We start from the raw sequence: 25,036 nt of genomic DNA on the forward strand, positions 1-25,036 counted from the left end.
CCAGCATTATTGGGAAGTTATCTAAAGTGTCAGAGAAAACACTATGGATTTTTTAGTCTGTTTTGTCAACTAGTCAATAAACCTTGCTTTTTCCAGGATATTTTTTCTAGCTCCCTGCCTCTCACCAATCTTCTTTCTCTTATCCTTGTTTCTCTTTCACTTTCTCTCTCTCTCTTACTTTTTCTCTTTTCCTTTTATTTCTTTCCTGCTTTCCTTACAGTGTCAGCAAGCAGGTACAATAACTTCTCATGAATTTAAACTTAGCTAATATCAGATTCATGATAATTTATCCATATAATTATTTTTTTAAAAATAAATGGAGGTTGATTTGTATTGAAGAACGCTAGCTTCGAAGCTGCTAGAGATGTTAAATATATTCATTGTTCATTCTGCCTGTTTGCTTCCTCATACAGCCAGACTTTGCAGTTCCTTGCAACTCTTCCTTGTTGTTTAAATGATTACATAAAGAAGCCATTGGCAGACTCCATCACCATATTTAAAGCTCCTTCATAAAACCTGAAGGGTTTGTGAGATCACAGTTAAGTAGAATTCACTCTACGCCAGGCACTGTTCTCGGTGCTTTACATATGGTAACTCATTTAATTCCTGCAACAACTTTGTAAGGTAAATTCTATCGTTATCACCATTTTATACACAAGGAAACTGAGGGGCTAAGATGTTTCTTCCTATCCTCTACTTGCTGAGGAATGCCTATGCTAAATCATCTAAGACCAATATTTGACAGCCAGGTATTTATTTTTCCCCAGAACTGATTCCACAGGGCAGAAATGATGATGGCTGTCATGAATGTCTCATTGTTAGGCATGCAGGCCACATACCCAGTGTGTCTGACCTGTGTCACACCAGTGTATACAGGGGTAACATAGCCCTTGGCTTCTCCCAGGGCCATGAATAACTAAATACACCCTCCTTCACTTCCCCAGCTCCTCTCTTTTCCTGGCTTTTTCCTTTAATCCTAGAAACACACTCAAGTCTGTCTGATTACTTACTCTCCCCTTTTTTCCCCACTCCCTCATTTCCAAGTGACAGCCTTGTGTTGGTAAGGATGGGTTAGGCTTTGCTGCAGAAACAACAAAGCAATCTTTGTGATTTAAAATAACAAAGGTTATTTCTTGCCCATGCCAAATGTCCATTAGGGTCACCTGGGACTCTGCTTGATACGGTTTGGCCATGTCCCCACCCAAATTTCATCTTGAATTGTAACTCCCATAATTCCCACATGTTCTGGGAGGGACTTGGTTGGAGATCATTGAATAACGGGTGCAGTTTCCCCCATACTGTCTCGTGGTAGTGAATAAGTCTCCCAAGATCTGATGATTTTATAAGGGGTTTCTCCTTTCTCTTGGCTCTCATTCTTTCTTGACCGCGACCATGTAAGACATGTCTTTTGCCTTCCACCATGGTGGTGAGGCCTCCCCAGCCACGTGACCTGTGAGTTTATTAAACCTTTTTTTCTTACACATTACCCAGTCCCAGGTATGTCTTTGTCAGCAGCATGAAAACAGACTAATACATTGCTCTTCCCAACTGGGAAGAGCCCTGAGCTAATGGAGACTCTATCTTGACAAATTCTTCAGGAATTACCGTGGTGAGGCAGGGATAAGGAGGTATGAGAGTAGCTAGCTCCTTTTTTTTTTTTTTTTTTTTTGCTATCTTAGCCATTTTTAAGTGTACAGTTCAGTCGTGTTAATTATATTCACATTGTTGTGTGTGTATCCATGTGATTCTTACAGACTAAAAATATTGATAGTACTTTCTCTTTCTCTCATGTTTCAAGTTCAAAGGAAAAAATTTGTAACTTTCACAAGCCAAGGATTCCACAAACGTCAAGGTCTTAGTAGCTCTGTGCCTTTCTTCTTTGATCATCTAATGGAGTTTCTATCAGTGATATATGAACAAAGAAATACTAAGTGTGAGTCATCATATTCACATTTAGTTTAATACTACATATTTATGTTAATTGACAATATGTATGTAAGAAGAAAATTGTAATTTAGAGTTTCAACTGTCTTCTAAAGAAAGAAGATGTTGGAAAATGGCTCTGTATTTTTCAGGGTATTTTGATGCATTTTGGAATTAAGATTTGAAGCTAAGAGATGATATGTTGAATTTATCTCCTCCTTCTGTCGTTTCTCCATTCCTCCTCCCTCCCTCCCTCCCTCCCTCCCTGCCTCTCTCTTGATTTTCTTTTCCTTTCCTTCTTCCTTTTCTTTTATGCACAAATACATATGGAGCTTTCAGTATGTTAAAATATGAATTCTTGCCAGGCACGGTGGCTCACACCTGTAATCCCAGCACTTGGGGAGGCCGAGGCAGGAGGTTCACCTGAGGTCAGGAGTTCAAGACCAGCCTGGCCAAAATGATGAAACCCTGTCTCTACTAAAAATACAAAAATTAGCCAGGCGTGGTGGCGCTTACCTGTAGTCCCCATTACTCGGGAGGCTGAGGCACAAGAATTGCTTGAACCTGGAAGGCGGAGGTTGCAGCGAGCTGAGATTGCACTACAGTACTCCAGTCTGGGCAACAGAACAAGACTCTGTCAAAAAAAAAAAAAAAAAAAGTTTTTAGATATGTTGGGAATAACACAGGAAACCAGGCAGATAAGGATCTCAGAAAGTCTACATTCCTAATGGGGGAAGAAAAGTAAATTCATAAGTTAAAAAGGCAAGAGACTGTCTGATAGAAATGAGACAATTAAATAGAACCATGTGGCAGAGCATGGCCAACTGCCCACAGGAGTCTGAGAGGCAAAGGAGAGCCTCTCCAAGAAACTATCCCTTGAGAAGAGACCTTAGAAAAAAGATAACCCAGCAAGAACCACATTTAAGCAATGACTGGCACAGAAACGATGGCTGGGATGAACATGATGCATTTACAAAACAGAAAAAAGGCTGGACTATCTGGAGAAAGGGAAGTGAGGAAGGATGTTGGCATACCAAAGACATTCGTGCTCTCATGTTTTGAAAATGATATTTAAGCAAAGTATTGAAGCTGAGCACAGCGATGGCCCTCCCTGAAATTCTCTGAAACCAACAAATCATCTTTGAAAAGAAGAAAATCATTAAGGCACTGGCTATTTTCTTTAGGTGGCCTTGCCCCAAACATTTTTTTTCCAACTATGAGATGACATTTGATTCACCCTTATGAAAGAGACATGAGATGGGTAAAACTGCAGCAGAGGTCTGAGAGGGGAGCTACCCTTCCTCTGAAATGATCATGAACATCATTTTGTGAGTCCAAAATAGCAGGCTTGATTCAGCAAGTGCAAGCTTATTCACTTGAAGCAACAGGGTACTGGAATACAGACCATCTGAGCAGATCCAGTACAAATGGTCCTTGTATTTTAAAATGAACATTTGTTAAAATGTCTTTTCAAATGATGTTTTATTAAAGTATTTTCCTCTTATTACAAAGGAAACATGTTTATTGTAGCCTAAGGCAGAAACTAATGAGAAAAACACAGACCATCCCATCCAGAGCTCACCAGAATCAACCTAAGTGTGCGTAGCTTCCTCAATCCATCCTAGATTATTTCTTCCTCAAAATTAGATTATGTTTTATTAACTCATCCTTGCATTCAATCAACAAGTATTTATTCAACCCCTATGGTGAGTCATATGCCTAGGATACAGGCTTGAACAAAATCGATATTACCATTGAGCTCATGGAGAAATTAGCAAGGAAGACAAGTTTTTTTAAAAAAACTCCAGACTTTCAGTTTTATAATAGTAAACATGTTTTACTTCATTCTTCCTTCAGCTATCATTTCAAAACAACAGAAAGAGAAATTTAAATGCATACTTCATTTTTGAAGACACTAAGAAAAACTTGTAGCTCAAAATACACACACACACACACACATAACTTCCAAATGCGGTGAAATTCATCGGAAAAAGGAAGAGAACAATAGTTACTATGTGCAGAAAGTTTTCCAAAATCAGAGTTACAACCTGAAGAAAAGAATCATCTATTCATCTTTTTCAGTATCAGAAACAGTGTATAGAGAATAACTAGTGCCTCTTCTTTCTACTTAGCCTAATAGATAAGTGGTCGGTGGAGACCAAATAAAGCACACATGCATAAACCCACACACACCTATACACACACATGCATGCCATATTTGTAGGAAGCTATTTGTCAACGAGGCAAGGTGAAGAGAGCTCTGACGCAGAAGTAATACTGTAGGTTCCGATCTTGGTTGGCCTGAAAAATATAATAATAAATTACCAAAACTCATTCTGGGAGTGAAAGAAAATCTAAGTATATTAACTACTAATGAATGTTGTTCAATAATAACTGAAATAAACCTCTTCAGAAAAGTGCTGGACTCAGATGTTTTTGAAGGGGAGATTTACCAAAAGGTAAAGGATCAGACTACTCCTATACTATTTAACCTCTTCTAGAGCTTAGGGGAGAAACGTGAAACCTCCCAAATTCTTGTTGTGAACTGACCGTAACGTTGATAACAAGCGCTTCAAAAGATTGCAAAGATCAGTTTCATTTTAATCAAACATAATCCAGAAATAGATATGAAGTCTTCTGACTCCTTGAAGGAGTGTGTATGACCACCTATCTATGTGGTGTTTGACTGCTCCTATCAAAGCTTATAACTAATCCACATTTTCAGTGTTTTTTCTCCCTCTCTCCCTCACTGCTGTTCCTGTGGCCTCTGATTTTCTGGATTTCCTGGGTTTGGCAGAAGGCTTCAATTCATTTCTCATTAATACGCCTCTTTTTTGGTATCTAATTCTATCTTCTGCCTCTCACTCTGATAGGCAGGACTTCTTTTCCATTCACTGTCTAACTTCAAGAAAATGTTAAGATCCTTAATTCATATAGGTCTCCTCCAATGCCTTTATTTCTACAGGTTTTTATTTACTTTATTGCCTCCATCTCACTTGAATGGCATTTCCAGAGGAAGAGCCAACACATACCTATGGCCCATACACCTGTTTAATCAGCAGTCCTTAGCATAGCGTTTTAAATAAAATCACTACAATATTATAATTGCACCTAAAAAGTAAACCACTACAATATTATAATTGCACCTAAAAAGTAACAGTAATTTCTTAGTATCATCCAGTATCGAGTCAGTGTTGAAACTTACTCACTTGTCCCCTGAATGTGTTTTAACACACTTTTTCTAGCATAGCTGTTTTAATCTGCTTTTCAGGGTTAATAATCATTAACTTTTAACATCATTAATGCATTTCTATGTTAGTAATTATTCAGTAATCACCATCCTAATGAAGGACTAGTATTTAGCATACAGATAAATCATAAGTGATGTCAATATTTGCCATTTTAGTTACTTCAAAGGAAACCCAACTAAACTGTTCAGTAGCTAAACATTTTTGCATGCTTAAGTCCTATTTCTGCAAGTATAAATGATACACAAAGAGTATGTTTCTCTTCTAAAATTTTTAAAATACACTTTCTCCTAGAGTTGCTGTGTATGTAAGTGCCTTGTTCTCAGACCCAGCTAGCACTACTATCAGTTTATCAGTTTTTTTTATATCTACATGAATCGTAGGAAGCTACATCTCATTTTTCTTTAAAAAAAGTAATTTTTAATTATTATGGGTATATGATAGTTGTAAATATTTATGGGCACATGTGAAATTTGGACATAAGCATACAATGTGTAATGATCAAATCAGGGTAATTTGGATATTCGTTGCCTCAAGCATTTATCATTTCTTTGTATTAGGAACATTAAAATTCCACTCTTTTAGTTACTTTGAAATATACAATAAATCACTGTTAACTATAGTCACCCTATTGTGCTACCAAATACTAGATCATATTCCATCTATCTAGCTGTATTTTCACATCCATTAACCATCCTCTGTTTATTTCCCCCTCCCCACTACCATTCCCAACTTCTGGTAACCATCCTTCTACTCTCTTATCTCTGTGAGTTCAATTTTTTTTTTTTTTAGCTCCCACATATGAGTGAGAACATACAGTATCTGTCTTTCTGTGCCTGGTTTATTTCACTTTCACTTCCCATATTCCAGTTCCATCCATGTTGTTGTCATTGACAGGATTTAATTCTGTTATATGGCTGATTAACATTCTATTATGTATGTACCAGGTTTTCTTTATCCAGTCATCTGTTGATGGACACTCAGGTGGCTTCCACATCTTGGCTATTGTGAACAGTGCTGCAAAACACATGGGCGTGCAGACAGCTCTTCGATATACTGATTTCCTTTCTTTTGAGTATATGCCCAGTGGTAGGATTGCTGATTCATGTGGCAGTTCTATTTTTGGTTTTCTGAGGAACTCTGTGCTGGTTTTTATAGAGGCGCTAATGATTTGCATTCCCACCAATAGCGTACAAGGCTTCCTCTTTCTCTGCATCCTCCTCAGCATCTGTTATTGCCCATGCACTACATAAACACCATTTTAACTGGGGTGAGAGCATATCTCATTGTGGTTTTGATTTGCATTTCTCTGATGATTCGTGGTGTTGAGAGTTTTTTCCTGTACCTATTGGCCCTTTGTATGTCTTCTTTTGAGAAATGTCTATTCAGACTTTTTGCTCATTTTTAAACATATTTGTTTAGTGTATATACCTTTCTTAATGAGACTGACCTCTTTGATATATGCTTATTAGCCATTTGGATTTCTTCATTTTATTTGCCCATTTACCCCTTCTAGGGTTTTATTCTTAGACTTACCAGTTTGGGTGTTACTTTGATTCTAAATACTCCACTTAGAAAATAAAATCAACATGGTCAAGTTAGAGAAGGATATGCTAAGAGGAGCTAGGGCCCTTTGTAGATATGGTTGAGGTTTTTAGAGAAGTGAGTTCTCTACAAGAACAAGTATTCAAGGAGAAGTCTTAATGCTTTGGAAAAGCTGTCATTGGAGAGATTCAAGACTAAATGTGAAAATAATCCAGGCAGTTTTAAAATTTCTTGATATCTTGAGATCTTCCTGTCAAGGAAAGATGGGTGCTTAAAAAACAGGTATCCAAGTCCTCAAAACTCTGAAAATTATAAAACAACTTGTATCCTGCAAAGGATAGCTTTTTATACTAGCTGGTTGAAATCTTGCCTTGTTTTCTTTTCTTTCTTTCTTTTTTTTTTTTTTCCAAGTCTCACTCTGTCACTTAAGTTTGAGTACAGTGGCGTTAGCTGAGCTCACCACAACCTCCACCTCCTGGGCTCAAGCAATTCTCCTGCCTTAGTCCCCCGAGTAGCTGGTATTATAGGCGCCTGTCACCATGCCTGGCTAATTTTTGTATTTTTAGTAGAGACGGGGTTTCACTATGTTGGCCTGGCTGGTCTCGAACTCCTGACCCCAAGTGATCCACCCACCTCGGCCTCCTAAAGTGCTGGGATTACAGGTGTGAGCCACCGCACCCGGCCTTTGCCTGGTTTTCAAACTAACAAGATTGTAAGAATCAAGCTCTTTCATATAAAAGCTTACTGTAATTTCACTGATCATGAAGATCATTTAATTTAGGAGATGAGAGAGAGAAATAAAGAACACAGAGAGATAGAGTCAGATATAGAAATTGGAAAGGGAAAGAGAGAGAGAGAAACATGGAGAGAAAGAGAAGGAGGGAGGAAGGGAGAGAAGGCAGGAGGAGTAGAGAGGGGAAGACAGAGATAAAGAGAAAGAAAGAGAGGGAGATAGAAAGGGAAGAAACCCTTCATTAACTCATATATTGGCCTGAGCCACTGGATATGATTTGTATGATGTTGAATTTAGTATTTTTGTGTAAACATCCCCCTGTCCTCCTTTTTTCAGTGGTGGATTTCTTTAGCCTCTAAAAATATTTACAAAATATCAGTATCAGGTTTTTTTTCATGTTAGCTGAGTGCCATTGTTGAATTCCAAGATACAAAACCAAACAAGGATAGCGTGATAGCCTTGAATTAAAGCCCTGTCAAGGGTGACTTTCCGGAACACTACTCACAATATCAGCAAGAAAACTGCAGATGTGCAGCCTCTGTGCACAAACCGCCCTCCCTGGTTTTCAGAATGTATTACCCTTCCTGTTAGCACTTCCTATAGGCAGTGTGGATTCCAACATTTATTGACAATGTCCCTGAATTTGCGGTTAATGCTGTTTCTTTTCAGTGCTTGAGTGAAAATAAGAAAAATACTGAACAAGTCTTGAGTAGGTAAGATGAATTAGGCATTGCATTAAATTGTTTCTCCACAAGAAATAGAATGTTTTTATTCTGTAATCTCAGTTTCCAGTACTTGCATCCCCAAACTTTAATCTCACTTTGTAGAAGGCCCAAGTCTCCGTGACCCGTCAGGAGTATCACTTAGAGTCTGCAACTCTAACTTCCTTGAACTCTGAATTCTATGAAACTAATAATGATTGCCCATATTCCTTCTGAAGAAGAACAACCAAACATAAAAGTCTAGTCAGTTAGCTTGATTATAGAATGGTTTCAGAAAGAGAAACATGTTCCATTCAGGGGTTAACCCCTGGATTCTGTGTTAGGACAAAGTAGATGAAAAATACTTTTTACAGCTCTTTGGGAATTGCCACGCTTCTTTCTACAATTATTGAACTAATTTACACCCCACCAACAGTGTCTCAGCGTTTCTTTTTCTTTCCAATCTTGCCAGCCATCTATTATTTCTTGACTTTTTAGTAATAGCCGTTCTGACTGGTGTGAGATGGTATCTCATTCTGTGTGTGTGTGTGTGTGTGTGTGTGTGTGTGTGTGTCTGTCTTGAGACAGAGTCTTGCTCTGTTGCCCAGGCTGGAGTGCAGTGGTGCGATCTTGTCTCACTGCAACCTCTGCCTCCTGGGTTCAAGCAACTCTCCTGCCTCAGCCTCCCAAGTAGCTGGCATTACAGGCACCGCCACTACGCTCTGCTACTTTTCATATTTTTAGTAGAGATGGGGTTTCACTGTGTTGGCCAGGCTAGTCTCAAACTCCTGACCTCAGCCTCCCAAAGTGCTGGGATTACAGGCATGAGCCACCATGCCCAACCTCATTGTGGTTTTTATTTACATTTTCTTGTGATCCACCTATCATGAGCTTCTTCTTTTTTTCATATGCTTGTTGGCTGCATACATACCTTCTTTTGAAAAGTGTCTGTTCATGCCCTTTGCAGTAGACTGAATAAAGAAAATTGGTACATATACACCGTGGAATACTATGCAGCCATCAAAAAAGAACAAACAACATCCTGTCCTTTGCCAGGACATGGATAGAGCTGGAAGCCATTATCCTTAGCAAACTAACACAGAAACAGAAAAAGAAATACCGCATGGTCACACCTAAAAGTGGGAGCTAAATGATCAGAACACATGAACACATAGAAGGGAACAACACACTCTGGGGCCTATTGGAGCATGGAGGGTGGAAGGAAGGAGATGAGCAGGAAAAATAACTGATGAGTACTCAGCTTAGTACCTGGGTGATGAAATAATCTATACAACAAACCCCCAATTCACAGATTTAGCTATACAATAAACCTGCACATGTCTCCCTGAACCTAAAATAAAAGTTAAAGCGAACATAAAATAAAAACATACTTTTATAGATTGTCCATGGCCCATATGGCTTCTAAAGAAAATCATGGGCCAGGCATGGTAGCTCACTCCTGTAATCCCAGCAATTTGGGAGGCCAAGGCTGGTGGGTCACAAGGTTAGAAGATCAAAATCATCCTGGCTAACACAGTGAAATCTCAACTCTATTAAAAATACAAAAAATTAGCTGGGCATGGTGGCGGGTGCCTGTAGTCCCAGCTGCTCAGGGGGCTGAGGCGAGAGAATGGCTTGAACCTGGGAGGTGGAGGTTGCAATGAGCAGAGATCATGCCACTGCACTCCAGCCTGGGCGACAGAGCAAGACTCTATATCAAGAAAGGAAGGAAGGAAAGGAGGGAGGGAGGGAGGGAGGGAGGGAGGAAGGAAGGAAGGAGAGGAGAAGTAATAAATTTTCACCTTCAAATGCACCGAAAGAACCAAAAGCCTTCTTTTGAAGATCAAGGGCAATGTCAAAGAGCAAGTATTCCAGGAAGGGGAGGATCTTTTGAATTACATACAGAGAATGGGATAGAGAGTTGACAAAGGCACCAAGAGACCCCTGCACAGCTTAGGAGGCCTAGTTTATGTTGATGCCTTCATTTGAGCCCCCATCTGATGCCATACCTGCATTTAATTAGCCCCGGAAACACAACGATGCATAAACATGGTCCCTGACCTCAAAGAGTTTAAAGTCTATGATACCTGCAGGGTGGAAAGCGGACATCTGTGTATACTTTTAACTTCTGTTGAGCAGGAATAGGCAATGGCTATTGTGATAAGTCCTGGGGGATACAGGAATAGAAGGGGAGATATTCAATCCAGATCAGAAGGCTTCATACAGCAGGTGATACTTGAGCTGAAAATAACAGTTAAAGAGGGGTAGTGGGGAAGAGTACACAAACGGAGAGAGTACAGGAATGAAATCTCAGAGGCAAGAGAATGCATGACTTTTTGAGGGTGGGGTAGTGTTTCACTATGGCTAAAATGTTGTCCTTCTGTTTTTCAAATGAAGCAACTGGAGCTCAGAAATTCAAGTGATTTACCCAAAGTCACAGAGTTAATAATGCATAGAACCCAAGCCTTAGAACTGACAGCGCAGTGTTCTTCCACTAAACCTCACCCCTGCTTCCCTACTGAGTCACCTTAAGATAAGGACCCACATCACTGACTCCTGTTCAGCTCTTCTTCCTGTTTCCTTCCAAAGATGAGCAAGAAGACGGAAGCAAAGAGAAATGAAACCTCCCAACTTGGGGCAAAGGCGCCATATGTCTTCTAACTCCTGGGCACCACAGGGAGTCTCTTTAATGACCTTCCTAATTCTACCCACCCTCCTGCTCTTGCATCGCAATGTTGGCTGCACATATGGTGCCTCTCCCTTCCCGAGGAATTGCTTTTACTGATATCGTTTCCTGTCACAACCTTAATATTCTTTTAATGTACTGCCATTGCTTGCTGCAGAGCTAATCTGTTATCCCTTGTTATGGAGACCTCATTCCAAATGCCAGAGCAGAGAATCGTGTCTCTGAACTAGAAGCAACACTTTGTGTGTTAGTATTAAACTTTGACTTTCAAACGATGGACATTATATTCTGGGTTGTGAAATCTTGCGTTTGCACAAGACATGACTATAGTACTTTAGATTGCTTTCCATTGTCACAGTTGTTATAACAGCAACTGCAACTGCAATAGCAAAAAAAAAAAAGTTATACTGTTTTAAAAGCATAATTCCACAGAACTGAAAAGTCCAACCATAAAGTGGAATACAAGTAAGGCTATATCAAGCAGATCACCAGTATCACCAAGGATCAAGGGATTTTTAAAATCTCTTCACTCTACCTTCCTTGGTCTTGGTTCCTTTCTTACCTAGGGTACACTGTTAATTCCAAAATGATTGACAGCAATAACCAGGTTATGAGTTTCCCATTTTATAATAAGCAAGAGAGGAAACATCTCCACCTGAAGTCTCCAGTAAATGCCTTAGTCTTATTGCCCTGAAATGCACCATGTGCCCACCTGTCACATGACCAGGGATAGGTGATGTGCTGATTGGCTTAAGGCCAACCAAACTAAACCTCAGTTCCAGATCTTTAGGAAGCATGGTAGGGGACTGGGTATGGTGGTTCACGCCTATAATCCCAGCACTTTGGTAGGCCAAGGCGGCTGGAACACTTGAGGTCAGGAGTTCAAGACCAGCCTGACCAACATGGTGAAACTCCATCTCTACGGAGTCTCTCTAAAATACAAAATTAGCTGGGCATGGTAGCAGGCACCTGTAACCCCAGCTTCTCAGGAGGCTGAGGCAGGAGAATTGCTTGAATCTAGGAGGTGAGGTTGCAGTGAGCTGAGCTGGTGCCATTGCACTCCAGCCTGGGCAACAAGAGCAAAACTGTCTGCGGCAGTGGGGCGGGGTGGGGAAGAAAACAAAAACAACTACAAGGAAGCATGGTAGCAATGTGGGAAAGGGTACTAAAATGGCCACCAATGAGTCAGAATGTGCTTTAGGGGGTCATTATGGAGATAAGGGTTCAGGTTCCAATTGTTTCCATATAAATACTAGCCCCATCCCTCCCTGAGTGATTTTGGGAATCACTCAGTTACTTAATGTCTCCGAGCTTCATTTTCCACATTTGTAAAATGGGATTTGTGTAAGAACAAGCTAGTAAACTAATTTTAAAAATGTAAAATCTGTGTGTGGCATTTAAAGACCTTCCAAAAGCTATAATAAAGACTAAGATGATGAAGGTTCATTTCATTGAGGGTGACTATCCTCTCCAAACTTTACAGTTGTATGAAGTACCACATTTAGTTAAACTCTTCCATTTTCCCCCACTGCCTTCAGCCATACAATAACGACATGAGGCAGGGAAAGAAGGGGCTCTTGTACCCACCTTACACAAGAGAAAACCAAGGCCCAGAGGCCTTCAGTGACTTATCTGAGTTGAACATACAGATCAATTGACAAAATTGTTCTTTGGGGTTCAGAGCCCTTTTCAATATGAAAAGCGGGCATTAGAGTCCTTGACTTATTTTTCAAGGTTCTAAATCTGTGCTGTCCTATACAGTGTACACAAGTCACAAGAGACTGTCTAAATTTACATGAATTAAAATGTAAAATGAAAACTTCAGTGTCTCAATCATACTAGCCACGTTTCAAGGGCTCAAAAGCCACATGTGGTTAGGGAATACCATATTGGTCAATGCCGATATAAAAACATTTCCACCATCACTGAAAGTTTTATTGAGCAGTACTGGTCTAAACCAACAAACACATTAAATGTCTAATATTATGTTACTTTTTCACAGAGCTCAGACAGTAAGTGATGGGGTTAAAATACTTGGCCAACATTTCTTCATTGTCTTGGTTAGATTACAATGCAGGTAGATTAAAGTAGTGGTAAGATTTATTTAAACTGACTGGTTAGGATTCTCTTGTCTATATGGGCTTTTTTGGTTCCATATGAAATTTAAAGTACATTTTTTCTAATTCTGTGAAGAATGTCAATGGTAGTTTGATGGGAATAGCATTGAACCTATAAATTACTTTGGGCAGTATAGCCATTTTCATAATACTGATTCTTCCTATCCATGAGGATGAATTGTTTTTCCATGTGTTTGTGTCTTTGAGCAGTGGTTCATAGTTCTCCTTGAAGAGGCCCTTCACATCCCTTGTGAGCTGTATTCCTAGGTATTTTATTCTCTTTGTACCAATCGTGAATGGGAGTTCACTCATGATTTGGCTCTCTGCTTTCCTATTGTTGGTGTATAGAATGCTTGTGATTTTTGCACACTGATTTTGTATCCTAAGACTTTGCTGAAGTTGCTTATCAGCTTAAGGAGCTTTAAGGCTGAGATGATAGGGTTTTCTGAATATAGAATCATGGCATCTGCAAACAGAGGCAATTTGACTCCCTCTCTTCCAGTTTGCACACGCTTTATTTCTTTCTCTTGCCTGATTGCCCTGACCGAAACTTCCAATACTATGTTGAATAGGAGTGGTGAGAGACTCATGCTGGTTTTCAAAGGAAATGCTTCCAGCTTTTGCCCATTCAGTATGATATTGGCTATAGTTTTGTCATAAATAGCTCTTATTATTCTGATATATGTTCCATCCATACCTAGTTTATTAAGAATTTTTAACAAGAAGGGATGCTGAATTTTGTTGAAGGCCGTTTCTGCATCTATTGAGATAATCATGGAGGCATCACACTACCTGACTTCAAACTATGCTTCAAGGCTACAGTAACCAAAACAGCATGGTACTGGTACCAGACATATAAACCAATGGAACAGAACAGAGACCTCAGAAATAACACCACACATCTACGACCATCTGATCTTTGACAAACCTGACAAAAACAAGCAACGGGGAAATTGTTCCCTACTTAATAAATGGTGCTGGGAAAACTGGCTAGCCATATGCAGAAAACTGAAACTGGACCCCTTTCTTACACCTTATACAAAAATTAACTCAAGATGGATTAAAAACTTAAATGTAAAACCCAAAACAATAAAAACCCTAGAATAAAACCTAGACAATACCATTCAGGACATAGGCATGGGGAAAGATTTTATGGCAAAAATGTCAAAAGTAATTCCAACAAAAGCAAAAATTGACAAATGGGATCTAACTAAAGAGCTTCTGCACAGCAAAAGAAACTATCATCAGAGCGAACAGGCAACCTACAGAATGAAAGAAAATTTTTGCAGTCTACCCATCTGACAAAGGTCTAATATCCAGAATCTACAAGGAACTTAAACAAATTTACAAGAAAGAAACAAACAACCACATCATAAATGGGCAAAGGATGTGAACAGACACTTCTCAAAAGAAGACATTTATGCTTCCATCCAACATATGAAAAAAAGTTCAACATCACTGATCATTAGAGAAATGCAGATCAAAACCACAATGAGATACCATCTCATGCCAGTCCGAATGGCAATTATTAAAAAGTCAAGAAACAATAGATGCTGGCAAGGCTGTGGAGAAATAGGAATGCTTTTACACTGTTGGTGGGAATGTAAATTAGTTCAACCACTGAAGATTCCTTGAAAATCTTGAACCAGAAATACTATCTGACCCAGCAATCCCATTACTGGGTATATACCCAAAGGAGTATAAATAATCTACTATAAAGACACATGCACACGTATGTTTATGTATGCCTACTGCAGCACTATTTACAGTAGCAAAAACATAGAACCAACCCAAATGCCCATCAGTGATAGACTGGATAGAGAAAATGTGGTACATATACACAATGGAATACTATGCAGCCATAAAAAGGAAGGAGATCATATCCTTTGCTGGGACATGGATGAAGCTGGAAGCCATCATCCTTAGCAAACTAACACAGGAACAGCAAAACCAAATATGGCATGTTCTTACTCATAAATGGGAATTGAACAATGAGAACACATGGACACAGGGAGGGGAACAACACCTACCAGGGCCTGTTGAGGGGTGGGGAGTGAGGGGAGGGAACCTAGATGATGGATTAATAGGTACAGCAAATCACCATGGCACACGAGTATCTGTGTAACAAACCTGCACCTTCTGCATATGTATCCCAGAACTTAAAGTAAATAAATGAAACTGACCGGGCACGTGGCTCACACCTGTAATCCCAGCACTTTGGGAGGCTGAGGTGGGCAGACCACTTGAGGCCAGGAGTTCAAGGCCAGCCTAGCCAACATGGCAAAACCCCATCTCTACTGAAAATACAAAAATTAACTGGGTATGGTGGTACATGCCTGTAATCCCAGCTACTCAGGAGACTGAAGCAGGAGAATTGCTTGAACCTGGGAGGTGGAGGTTGCAGTGAGCTGAGATCATGCCACTGCACTACAGCCTGGGTGACAGAGCAAGACTCTGTCTCAAAAAGAAAAAAACAACAAAAGATTTATTAAAACTGAGAGAAGAGATAACCTCCATAATGGGATAGTATCTGTGCAAAACATACATCTAATAGAGGGGTAATATCCAAAGTATACACATAACTCAAACAACTCCATCGTAAAACAGACAACCTGATTTAAAATTGGGCAAAGGACCTAAACAGATATTTATCAAAAAAAAAAAAAAGACATACAAATAGCCAACATATATATTTTAAAATGCTGAACATCACTAATTATCAGGGAAATGCAGCTCAAAACTGTAATGAGATATCACCTCACACCTGTTAGAACGGCTATTATAAAAACGACAAAAGACAACAAGCAGTTGGTGAGGGCACGGAGAAAAAAGAACCCCTGCATCCTATTAATGAGAATCTAAATTAACCCTGCCACAGTGGAAAATAGTATGGAGGTTCCCCAACACATTAAAAATGAAACTACCATATAAGCCAGCAATTCTGTGATGCAGTATATATCTAAAGGAAATGGAATCAGCCTGTTGAAGGGATATCTGCCCTCCCGTGTTTATTGCAGCACTATTCACTATAGCCAAGGTATGGAATCAACCTAAGTGTCCATCAATGCATGCATGGATAGAGAAAATGTGTCATATATACTCATAGAATATTACTCAGCCTTGAAAAAGAAAGAAATCCTGTTACATGTGACAACACAGACGCACGTAGAAGACATTATGTTAAGGGAAATAAGCCAGGCACAGAAAGACAAACCCTACATGATCTCACTTACATGGAGAACCTTAAAAAGTCAAACTCCCAGAAGCAGCAAATAGAATGGCAGCTGCTAGAAGCTGGGAGCAGAGATGGGGGTGTGTTTACAGAGTCGTTGGTCAAAGAACACAAAATTTCAGTTTAACAAGTTCAGGAGAGCTATCGTATCATGGTGACTATAGTTCATAATATATTGTATACTAAAAAGTTGCTAAGAAAGTAGATTTTAAGGGGTCTCATCACACACAAAAAATGGAGAAGTATGTGAAGTCATGCACTGAGTTAAGTAGCTTGAGTCAGCCATTCCGCAATGTATACATCGATCAAACCATCCTGCTGGATGCCGCAAATATGTACAATCTTACATGTCCATTTAAAATGTTAAATAAATACATAAATACAATCACAAGTGGCACCCACATTTTGGTAGGCCAGGTGTAATTGTAAATAACAGCATGAAGAGGGTGAGAACACATTTTTTAAAAAGCCCTGCAGATTATGACAACCAAATAGATTTTTTTGAGAGAATCAATAAAAGAGAGAGATTGCTGTTGGTCACCCAGAATCCTTTCTGTCTACATTATAGGTGCTATTTTATTGGATATTAAAATAAAATAAGACAAAGAAGGAAAGAAATCTGTTTGACTCCGTTTAAAGCAAATTCTAACTTAGAGGAGTTTTAAACTTTCTTTCTCCCCTCTCCCCACCCCATCTTTTATTTCTGCTCTCCAAAAATCACTCTTCTCTGCAGCAAGGAACATCCAGAGTACAGAAACAGTGAGTGGAAGGGCTTTGGCAATTTTAATATACACATTGAAAGCTACAAGGAACCTGGCATCCTACTTTGGAATGGTTTGGAACCATCTCCTCATTTTCATGCCAGACAATGTTTTTATAATTAGCTTCTCTAAAAGGGACTCATTCCTCAATGCATGTTGTGATTTGTGGACATGCTGCAAACAAAGAGGTTCCGTGGCAAAGGGAATGTAATGGGGCCTCTTCTGTTTCCTCTCCCTCATTTTTCTCCATGGCTTATCTTCCTCACAAGGCCTTAGATGTGCCGTGTGTGTGTGTGTGTGTGTGTGTGTGTGTGTGTGTGTGCGCACAAGTTGAAAGTGGCAAATAATATGGGTAAGTGGAAATATCATTGAATGAAAAAAAATATTTCTTCTTGCTCATCTGTTACCTGCCCAGCCAAGACCATCACTGGATGGCAAGCACTCGGCCTCTGTTTCCCCAAAGCAGCATCTGGCTTTCTGGCTGACCCTCGCATGCACGTGTGCAGAAACACAGCTTGTTTCTCTGAATAATGACAAGCTCTGAGCTGCTTCCTCTCTCTAGAGCCATTTTCTTTGGCTCCCCTTTGACCTAGTCATTGCAAGGTTTTCTCCCCATTTGGAAACTTTTTCCTGCATTCATTTTTCATGAAGACTTTATGTGTCTCTGATCACCCTTTTAAGAAAGGGATGAGACAAATGAATTCTTCATATGCCTCTCCTATACCTGTGTGTCATATATTTTAGAGCCTCTGGTGGACTAAGCAGGACTTTAATGCCCTTCTATGTCAGGGGAAAACGATATGTTGATCTGAAAGAAATGTCATGCCAGCGGTGACATGTATGTTCTCTTGCGTATTTTCGAAGAGTATTGCTCTTAAAATCACCCTAGTTAAAACTGTGAAGTCTTTAAAGAGAACAAACAAAAACAAAGGCAAAATAAACCAAACAACAGCAAAAAATAAGGTTTGAGAAGTATATGCATGAGATGGCTTTATCTGCAACTTAAAGTTGGCTTTTATCTGCAACTTTAGTTCTAAAGATTTTAAAGAGAAGGATCTCAAATCTAAAGGTGAGGTTACCTATCCCCACTCCATTACTTTAAATGGGGTCAGGGAGAAAGAACTAGGAACCCCATGCTAACAGGTCCCCACAGCAGCTCTGCCTCTGCTCCCACTTCCTCTCACTCCCTGTTTTTCCCTGCTCAGAAGGAGGCTATACTGTTTTTCATGCACCATTATCAACCTAGTTCTCAAGGAAACATTCTAGACTTCACCTTTGATTCTTTCCCACCTTTTAAATGTTTGGCACCAAATACCTTAGCAAGCTCTGGACGTTCTATGTATAAAATATCTCATAGAATCTAGCAACTTACCGGAACCACACTCTCAACACCCTACTCCAAGCAACAAACGATCTCTCATTTGGATGATTTGCAGTTGCATCCTGACTTGCCTTCCTGCTACCATTCTCCTTTTCGGGATTCTTATCTCCCCCATCAAGCGCTTCCTTGGTGAAATGTGAATCAGGTGATACCGTTCCACTCTTGAATACCCTCACCTCTTGCGCTTAGATAAAGCCCTTGTCTTTTCTTGGTTTGTAAGACCCTGAATGTTCTGACCCTGACTTGCACCTCCCAATGCACCCCACTTATCTGTTTCCCTACTCCCTATGTTTCAGCCACATCTGCCTTAAATGATTCTGTAAAGGCAGGCTTTTATCAGACCCTAGGTTTTCCCCACGGGCTGCTTCCTCTGCATAGAATGAATTTCCCCAGATCTTCACATGCCTAGTCCTCTGTCTTCCATTAGATCTCATCCAAAACATGACCTTAAATTTTGTTTCTGAGCACTTAATTAAGGACCCCTACCTCACTGCCTCCAGGAAGATCTTCTATCCTTGCCTTGTTTGTTTGCTGCAGAGCACTTATCCCAACAGCTGTTATTTTGTTGATTTATTTGCTTTATTTTTTTTCCCTTCTGTCTCACCCATCAGGATGTCTCCTCCATTGGAACAAGGGTCTGGTCTTCTTTTTACCTTTGTACTCCCAGAGTCTGACTAAGGTTGTGCATCTAAAAAAAAAAAAAAAAAAAAAAAAAAAATTCAGTAAATATTTTTTGAGCAAATGAATAAATGAATGAATGGATGCATGGATCTTTTTTTTTAATGGATTCTCATTCTGTCCTCCATGCTGGAGTACAGTGGCACAATCTTGGCTCACTGCAACCTCCGCCTCCTGGGTTTAAGCAATTCTCTTGTCTCTCAGTCTCCCAAGTAGCTGGGACTATAGGCACATGCCACTATGCCTGGCTAATTTTTGTATTTTTAGTAGAGATAGGGTTTCACCATGTTGGCCAGGCTGGTCTCAAACTCCTGACCTCAGGTGATTCGCCCGCCTCGGCCTCCCAAAGTGCTGGGATTATAGGTGTGAGCCACTGCACCCTGCCCTCTTATCTCTCTTCTGGATGGATTCTCTTTGTTTAGGTATGAGCTGTTAACCATTCCAGAAATATTGATCTTGAAATCCGGAAAACTCTGAAAGGATTCTATTTCACGTGGTCTCATTGCAAACACTACGTCAAGAGGTTGGGGAAAATTTTAGAGTGAAGGAGGACTTTCTAATAGTCAACAAATTAACAAAACCAAACAACAAAACAAAAAACAGTCAACCTGCCAGCTCAGTTCTGCATAGCAGTTCATACACATTATGATGTGCTGACATAAAAACCCTTGGCATTTGGGAAGGTGCATTTGTCTGGAACAGCTGGGGGGGCCCAGACACAGAGGATGAGAGGGTCTCACTCATGGGATATTTCCCACAGGCCTCCATGAGTTCTCACCTATCACTGCTGACAGGGCAGGTCATCAGAAAAAGACCCCTCTCTCATTAATGCAGGTGTGCAAGAGATAGCTGAATGCCACAGTAGAAAGAAACAGACCCTGCTCCCCACCTTAAGCTCCTACAAAGCAAAATCCTTAAGCAGCAGGGGAGTAACAGAAAGCACCATTGCCTCTAGAACACAAGTAAAGACCAACTGCTGCTAAGGGAAGGGCAGGAGCCATCCACAGGTTAACGTCAGCTTCAGACTGTACAAAACCAAGAGGAAGCGACCTGTGGCATCAAAGAGCACAAATTTTAGAGTCAGACTCTCTGACTCTATCTTTCTCATATGTAAAATGACAATAATAAAAGCATGATTATTAATACCTGTTAATATTTTTGTGAGGTGCATAGAACAGAGCCACACACTGTATTTATGCATCAATCAATCAATGAGTACTTAAACACACACAAAAAATACAATCTATGTCAGTTCATGTTTAGTATTACACTTTGAAGACTATGGAGATGATTTCTTTATTACATGTTTGATACACGAAAAGAGCTAATCATTGTTATCTTTCAATTATCCTCATGTAACGATTGAAACTTTTATAAAATGTGTTTAACTTTCCTGTCTTGCTATTAGCCAGATTTCACTGGTCCAAGGTTGAAATTAACCAGGTAGCATTAATATTGAGGGAATTCTGGAATGAAACAGTAGAAAGAACCTGAAGCTAGCCATTTCTCTTTACCCTAGTACATGTCAATCCACATCCCCTCGGAGGACAACGTAAGCTTCCTCTTCTCTGCTCACCAGTATCAAAGGAAAGTCAGCTGCCAATGAAGCAGAAAGATATCACTGATGCTTTCCAGGAACAACCTCTTCCTGAATCTCCTTCCTGGTCCTGAGATGATGATGGGCGTGATGTAGTTACAGGATCTCGCTTGGACAAAACAGGCTTTGTTCCCATGTTAACTATAGAGTTGCCGACAAAGAAATGCCTCCCTCCTCTACCATTGGATTGGCCACCTAGCACTGTTTACAATGAAGCAGTGATATTGTTTCAATGAAAACAAAATTTATTTATTTATAGCTGAGTGACCTTCTGTTCACGAGTGTTAAGGATCCCTGGTGCCTGACCAAAAACCACATTCCTCTGAATATCTGGCTAACACCTTGGAATTTAGGACCTTTGGCTGTCTTCTAAGAGGGGGTCACATTTGAGCATTCTTTGTGCTGGGATCTAATGCTGATCTGATACAGGATATATGCAGACAGCAATCTCTCCTCCAGTGATTAGTCCGTCTCCCCAGTAGGCCACTAGGTTTTCTTCCTCCAACTCATTTATCCCACACTGGTGGTTCAGTGTGAATGTAATAGCTTGAAAGAAAGATTGTTCTGGGTGCCATGAAAGAGTTCTAGGTGTGGAAAAATCAAACCTAGTTCTGTACCTTGAATTAGTTACTTTCTGTACCACAACAGACAAACCTTTCAATTTCTTTTAATCTCAGTCTCCTGAACTATTACATACAGAGATTAATATCTATTTGCTGAGCATGGTTGCTTTGGGGGAATCGAATATGTAATACTAATAATTGAATTGAACCTGGTGCTTCTGATATGCCAGGTATCATTTGAAAACTTCACCTGTTTTATTTAATCCTTAAGCAACTCTAGGTGATATCTGTTACCATTATTTCCATTTAAGAGATAGGGAAGCTGGCCGGGAGTGGGTGGCTCATGCCTATAATCCTAGCACTTTGGGAGGCCGAGGCAGATGGATGACCCGAGGTCGAGAGTTCAAGACCAGCCTGACCAACATGGAGAAACCCCATCTCTACTAAAAAATACAAAATTAGCCGGGCATGGTGGCGCATGCCTGTAATCCCAGGTACTCAGGAGGCTGAGGCAGGAGAATTGCTTGAACCTGGGAGGCGGAGGTTGTGGTGAGCCAAGATTGCACCATTGCACTCCAGCCTGGGCAACAAGAGCGAAACTCCATCTCAAAACAACAACAACAACAGCAAAAACCAGCAACAACAACAAAAACGAGATAGAGAGATAGGGAAGCCAAGTATTGATTCATTGATCTGCTAATCCATGCATCTAATGAATACCAACTGGCTTAAACCCTATGCTGGTAATTGAGATTCCCAAAATGAATATAGCCTACCTTCAAGGAGCTCACTGTATGGAAGACAGGAAAAAGCACCAAAATAAAAACTGCTTCAAGATGAATAGATTCTAAAAGAAGTGTAAACACAGTGTCCTAACCTCATGAAGTGGTGGCACTTACAGCAAGAAAAGAAAGCTTCAGACACGCTTATAACCAGAGTGCTCTCTTCCTGGCCCTATGCAGAAATAAAACGGTTGTGGTCCCTGTCCTTGTGGGGCTCACAGGTTAGCAGGGAAGATAAGACGCCATAGAGAAAAACTTATAACAAGGAAGGAAATAACGAATGTCATGAAACAGATGCAAATAGGAGTTGAGGATTCTGGGGAGGCAGAAATGCACCCAGTTGGGGATATCAGAAGGCCTTTCTGGAAAAGGTGGTATTGGGTCTGTTTCTGAAGCTTCTGAGCATACATAATGCCCTGGGGCACTGGGCATGGAAAGATCCCACAAACAGTAGTACATTCAGTTTGATTTTGTACCTGACTTCTTGGTGCATGTGGCATTATTAAGTTCCTAAACGTAAACATATTCCTTTTAAAATCCATCTTCAAAGTAGACTGGAGTTTCAGGGCTGTGGGGACTTGACATATCAAAAGAAACTTGCTGACACAAACCGGAGTATGCAGCATGATCTGTTCTAATATATGATTTTAATGTTTCTCATTTTGCAGCCGTGCCAGCCTCCATCTATCATCCACTGTCACATTTAAGTTTCCTAAATTACTGCTTTTTAACTTTTGTCACTTATTCAGCAAAGAGATATATTCCAAAGCCTGACCTCCCCCCAGTCCACCCCGGTGATTGTATCTCAATATTAATAGAGAGAAGGAGAAGAGAAATCTTTGCTCCATTCACAATAAGCCAAGGGTCTTTTTTCAAAAAAGAAAATAAGAGCATAATATGTTTCTGGTTTCAAATTCAAACATTGATAGAATTCTGTCACCTCTCAATGATTTGGCATGAAAAAATATAAAACCAGTAGGAGTTGGAAGAATAGAATGTATTTAGAGTTGCAATTAAAGGAGAGAGGCAGGGAGGGAAGGGGAGAGGGAGGGAGAGAGAGACAGGGAGATGGGGGGGGATGGGGGGAGAGAGAGAGAGTTCTTTGTAACATTTCTGTATAAAGGATCAAAGGAAATATCTCCCTCTTCTCCAAAATGTAGGAGGGAAAGAGTCATACATTTCTAGACTCAGATGCTGAGAAAGAAATAAGCGTGTTGTAGGCTCTGCTTTAACATTACCATCCTGTGTGTTTTTTAATCTGACCTCCAGTTGATCACCTCTAAAGGTGCCATGATGTTAGGTGAACTTCCTGGGTGGATTTAGCTTTTTCCATCAAGTGGAAATGACTTATGGTGGGCAAAAGTGTGAACTAAGCACAGATGATGTGAGATAAAGATACTTATTTTAGGATGACCACATGCTCTGCTTTTCTCAAAACGAGTTCCAGTTGACACCTGTTTTCCCAGCATTTCACCTAGTTAGTATTATTTTTCACTAGTGTCTTGGTTTAGACAATGAATTACATGTTCACCCTGCTCATGGGTGAAATACACTCAGCATACAAAGCCCACAGCACAGCGAAGAGAACACTAAGAAACACGGAGATGCCTCAGTGTCTGTGGAGCCAGGTGAGTAAGGTCAGTCTCTCTCTCCTTATCCAAGGACAAGAGGCCAATATCTGTTCAAGTTGCTCTGTGTGACTCTCCCTGTAGACCAATTTAGCAATATTAAACCTGAGAAGGTGCTTGGTAAAGCCCCAAGTACTTTTCACAGAATGGTCCTTTGGTAATATTATTGGAAGCAACTCATCTGTTGGAGTAGCATGCAATCAGTAAGTGATACTTGTCCAATGGGAAAAATATGCTTAACTATCATCTCCTAATTTCTGTTCATTTAATCTCCATTAGAGACACCACAGGCTCTCTGTCCATGTTTTTAAAAAGAAATGAGAGCTTCTGGTTCTAGCTAAGATGAAATAAGGACATTCCATTCCATCTTCCCCACTGATTGCAACTCAAGACTCAAAATAGAATATATAAACTATGTGATCATTCTGGAAAGCAAATGATTTCAAGGAAATTGGGGAGGAAAATTAAAACTCAAAGTATAATTCATAAGGTGAAGAGTATTCTAGATATTTTTTCACCCGTATTTAAGGTTTAAATTGAAGAGCAATATAAATCCCAGAACTACACAGTATACGTGGACAGAAAAAGCTCTAGGAGAAACCCTCTCTGTCTTGTCAGAGGATGGAAAGGGGGACATCTGCAGATGGGAAAGATGGAAGGATGGAAGAAACCCTTGTGTGGCCTTTTCCCTATTTGTACTCCCCAGGTCCTGCACCCAACGCAAGCACCAGTCAGGAACCTGCCGTCCTGCAGCAGCAGTGGTAACAACAGACCTGCAGACCCTTAAAAACCATCCAAGATAAAATATTTCTCTCTGACCAGAGGAACTGAAAACAATAAAAAGCTCTGTATTCTGAAGATAGTGAGGGGATTTTTGTTATCTCTCTCTGTCTCTCTCTCTCTCTAAATCACTGCTTTCAGCCTTACTGGAACCTAGCTATAAGAAATATGTGGCAGTAAAGGAGACTGAAACCCAAATTTTGTAGTCAAAAGACCAGGAAAAGGAGCCCACAGAAGCCAGTGAATATAGGCGGATTCATAGAGAGGTAAGGATTAGAAAAAATATGTACTGTAAATCTGTACATGACATCCTGGCCTCACTACTGAGCGTATGTCTGGAATTGACACGACACAACACAGAAAATGCTGTGAAAAGTGAACTACAGAGTAGAAACACTATCCAGAGTCTATATTGGTCTCCGGGTAGTACCCCCTTACAGGGAGGACCAAAAGGCACCTCCAGCTGATCAAAGCCTTTAAAAACTTAACCAACAAAGAACCACAGACACAGAAGTCAGGTCAGGACTTGTGATCTGAATCTAAGAAAGTCAGGACCAGCTAAATAAAACATACCAATCCTGTCCAGATAATTTTAATGGGATCCTGATTCTCATAGCCTAATCTTCAAAGTCACCAGAAATCATTCAAGTTTGCTAGACATTAAAGGAACCAGTACAATAT

At 40.1% G+C, this 25,036-nt stretch overlaps 1 long non-coding RNA gene across 3 annotated transcripts in view; it reads left to right on the forward strand.

Moving 5' to 3' along the window:
• The window catches only part of LOC105467806 (uncharacterized), a 64,405-nt gene extending 39,987 nt beyond the window's left edge, over positions 1-24,418 (forward strand). Inside the window, exon 6 of one of the 3 annotated variants that reach the window (XR_011616282.1) lies at positions 20,525-20,829. This is a non-coding gene — a long non-coding RNA (uncharacterized lncRNA). Of the gene's footprint in view, positions 1-20,524; positions 20,830-24,281 lie in introns of those variants that run through there. The other 2 variants (XR_979140.2, XR_979142.2) reach the window with 2 other exon arrangements.
• Positions 24,419-25,036: the final 618 nt, after the last annotated feature.

This window comes from Macaca nemestrina, chromosome 18, assembly GCF_043159975.1.
Source record: "Macaca nemestrina isolate mMacNem1 chromosome 18, mMacNem.hap1, whole genome shotgun sequence".
Taxonomy (NCBI): domain Eukaryota; kingdom Metazoa; phylum Chordata; class Mammalia; order Primates; family Cercopithecidae; genus Macaca; species Macaca nemestrina.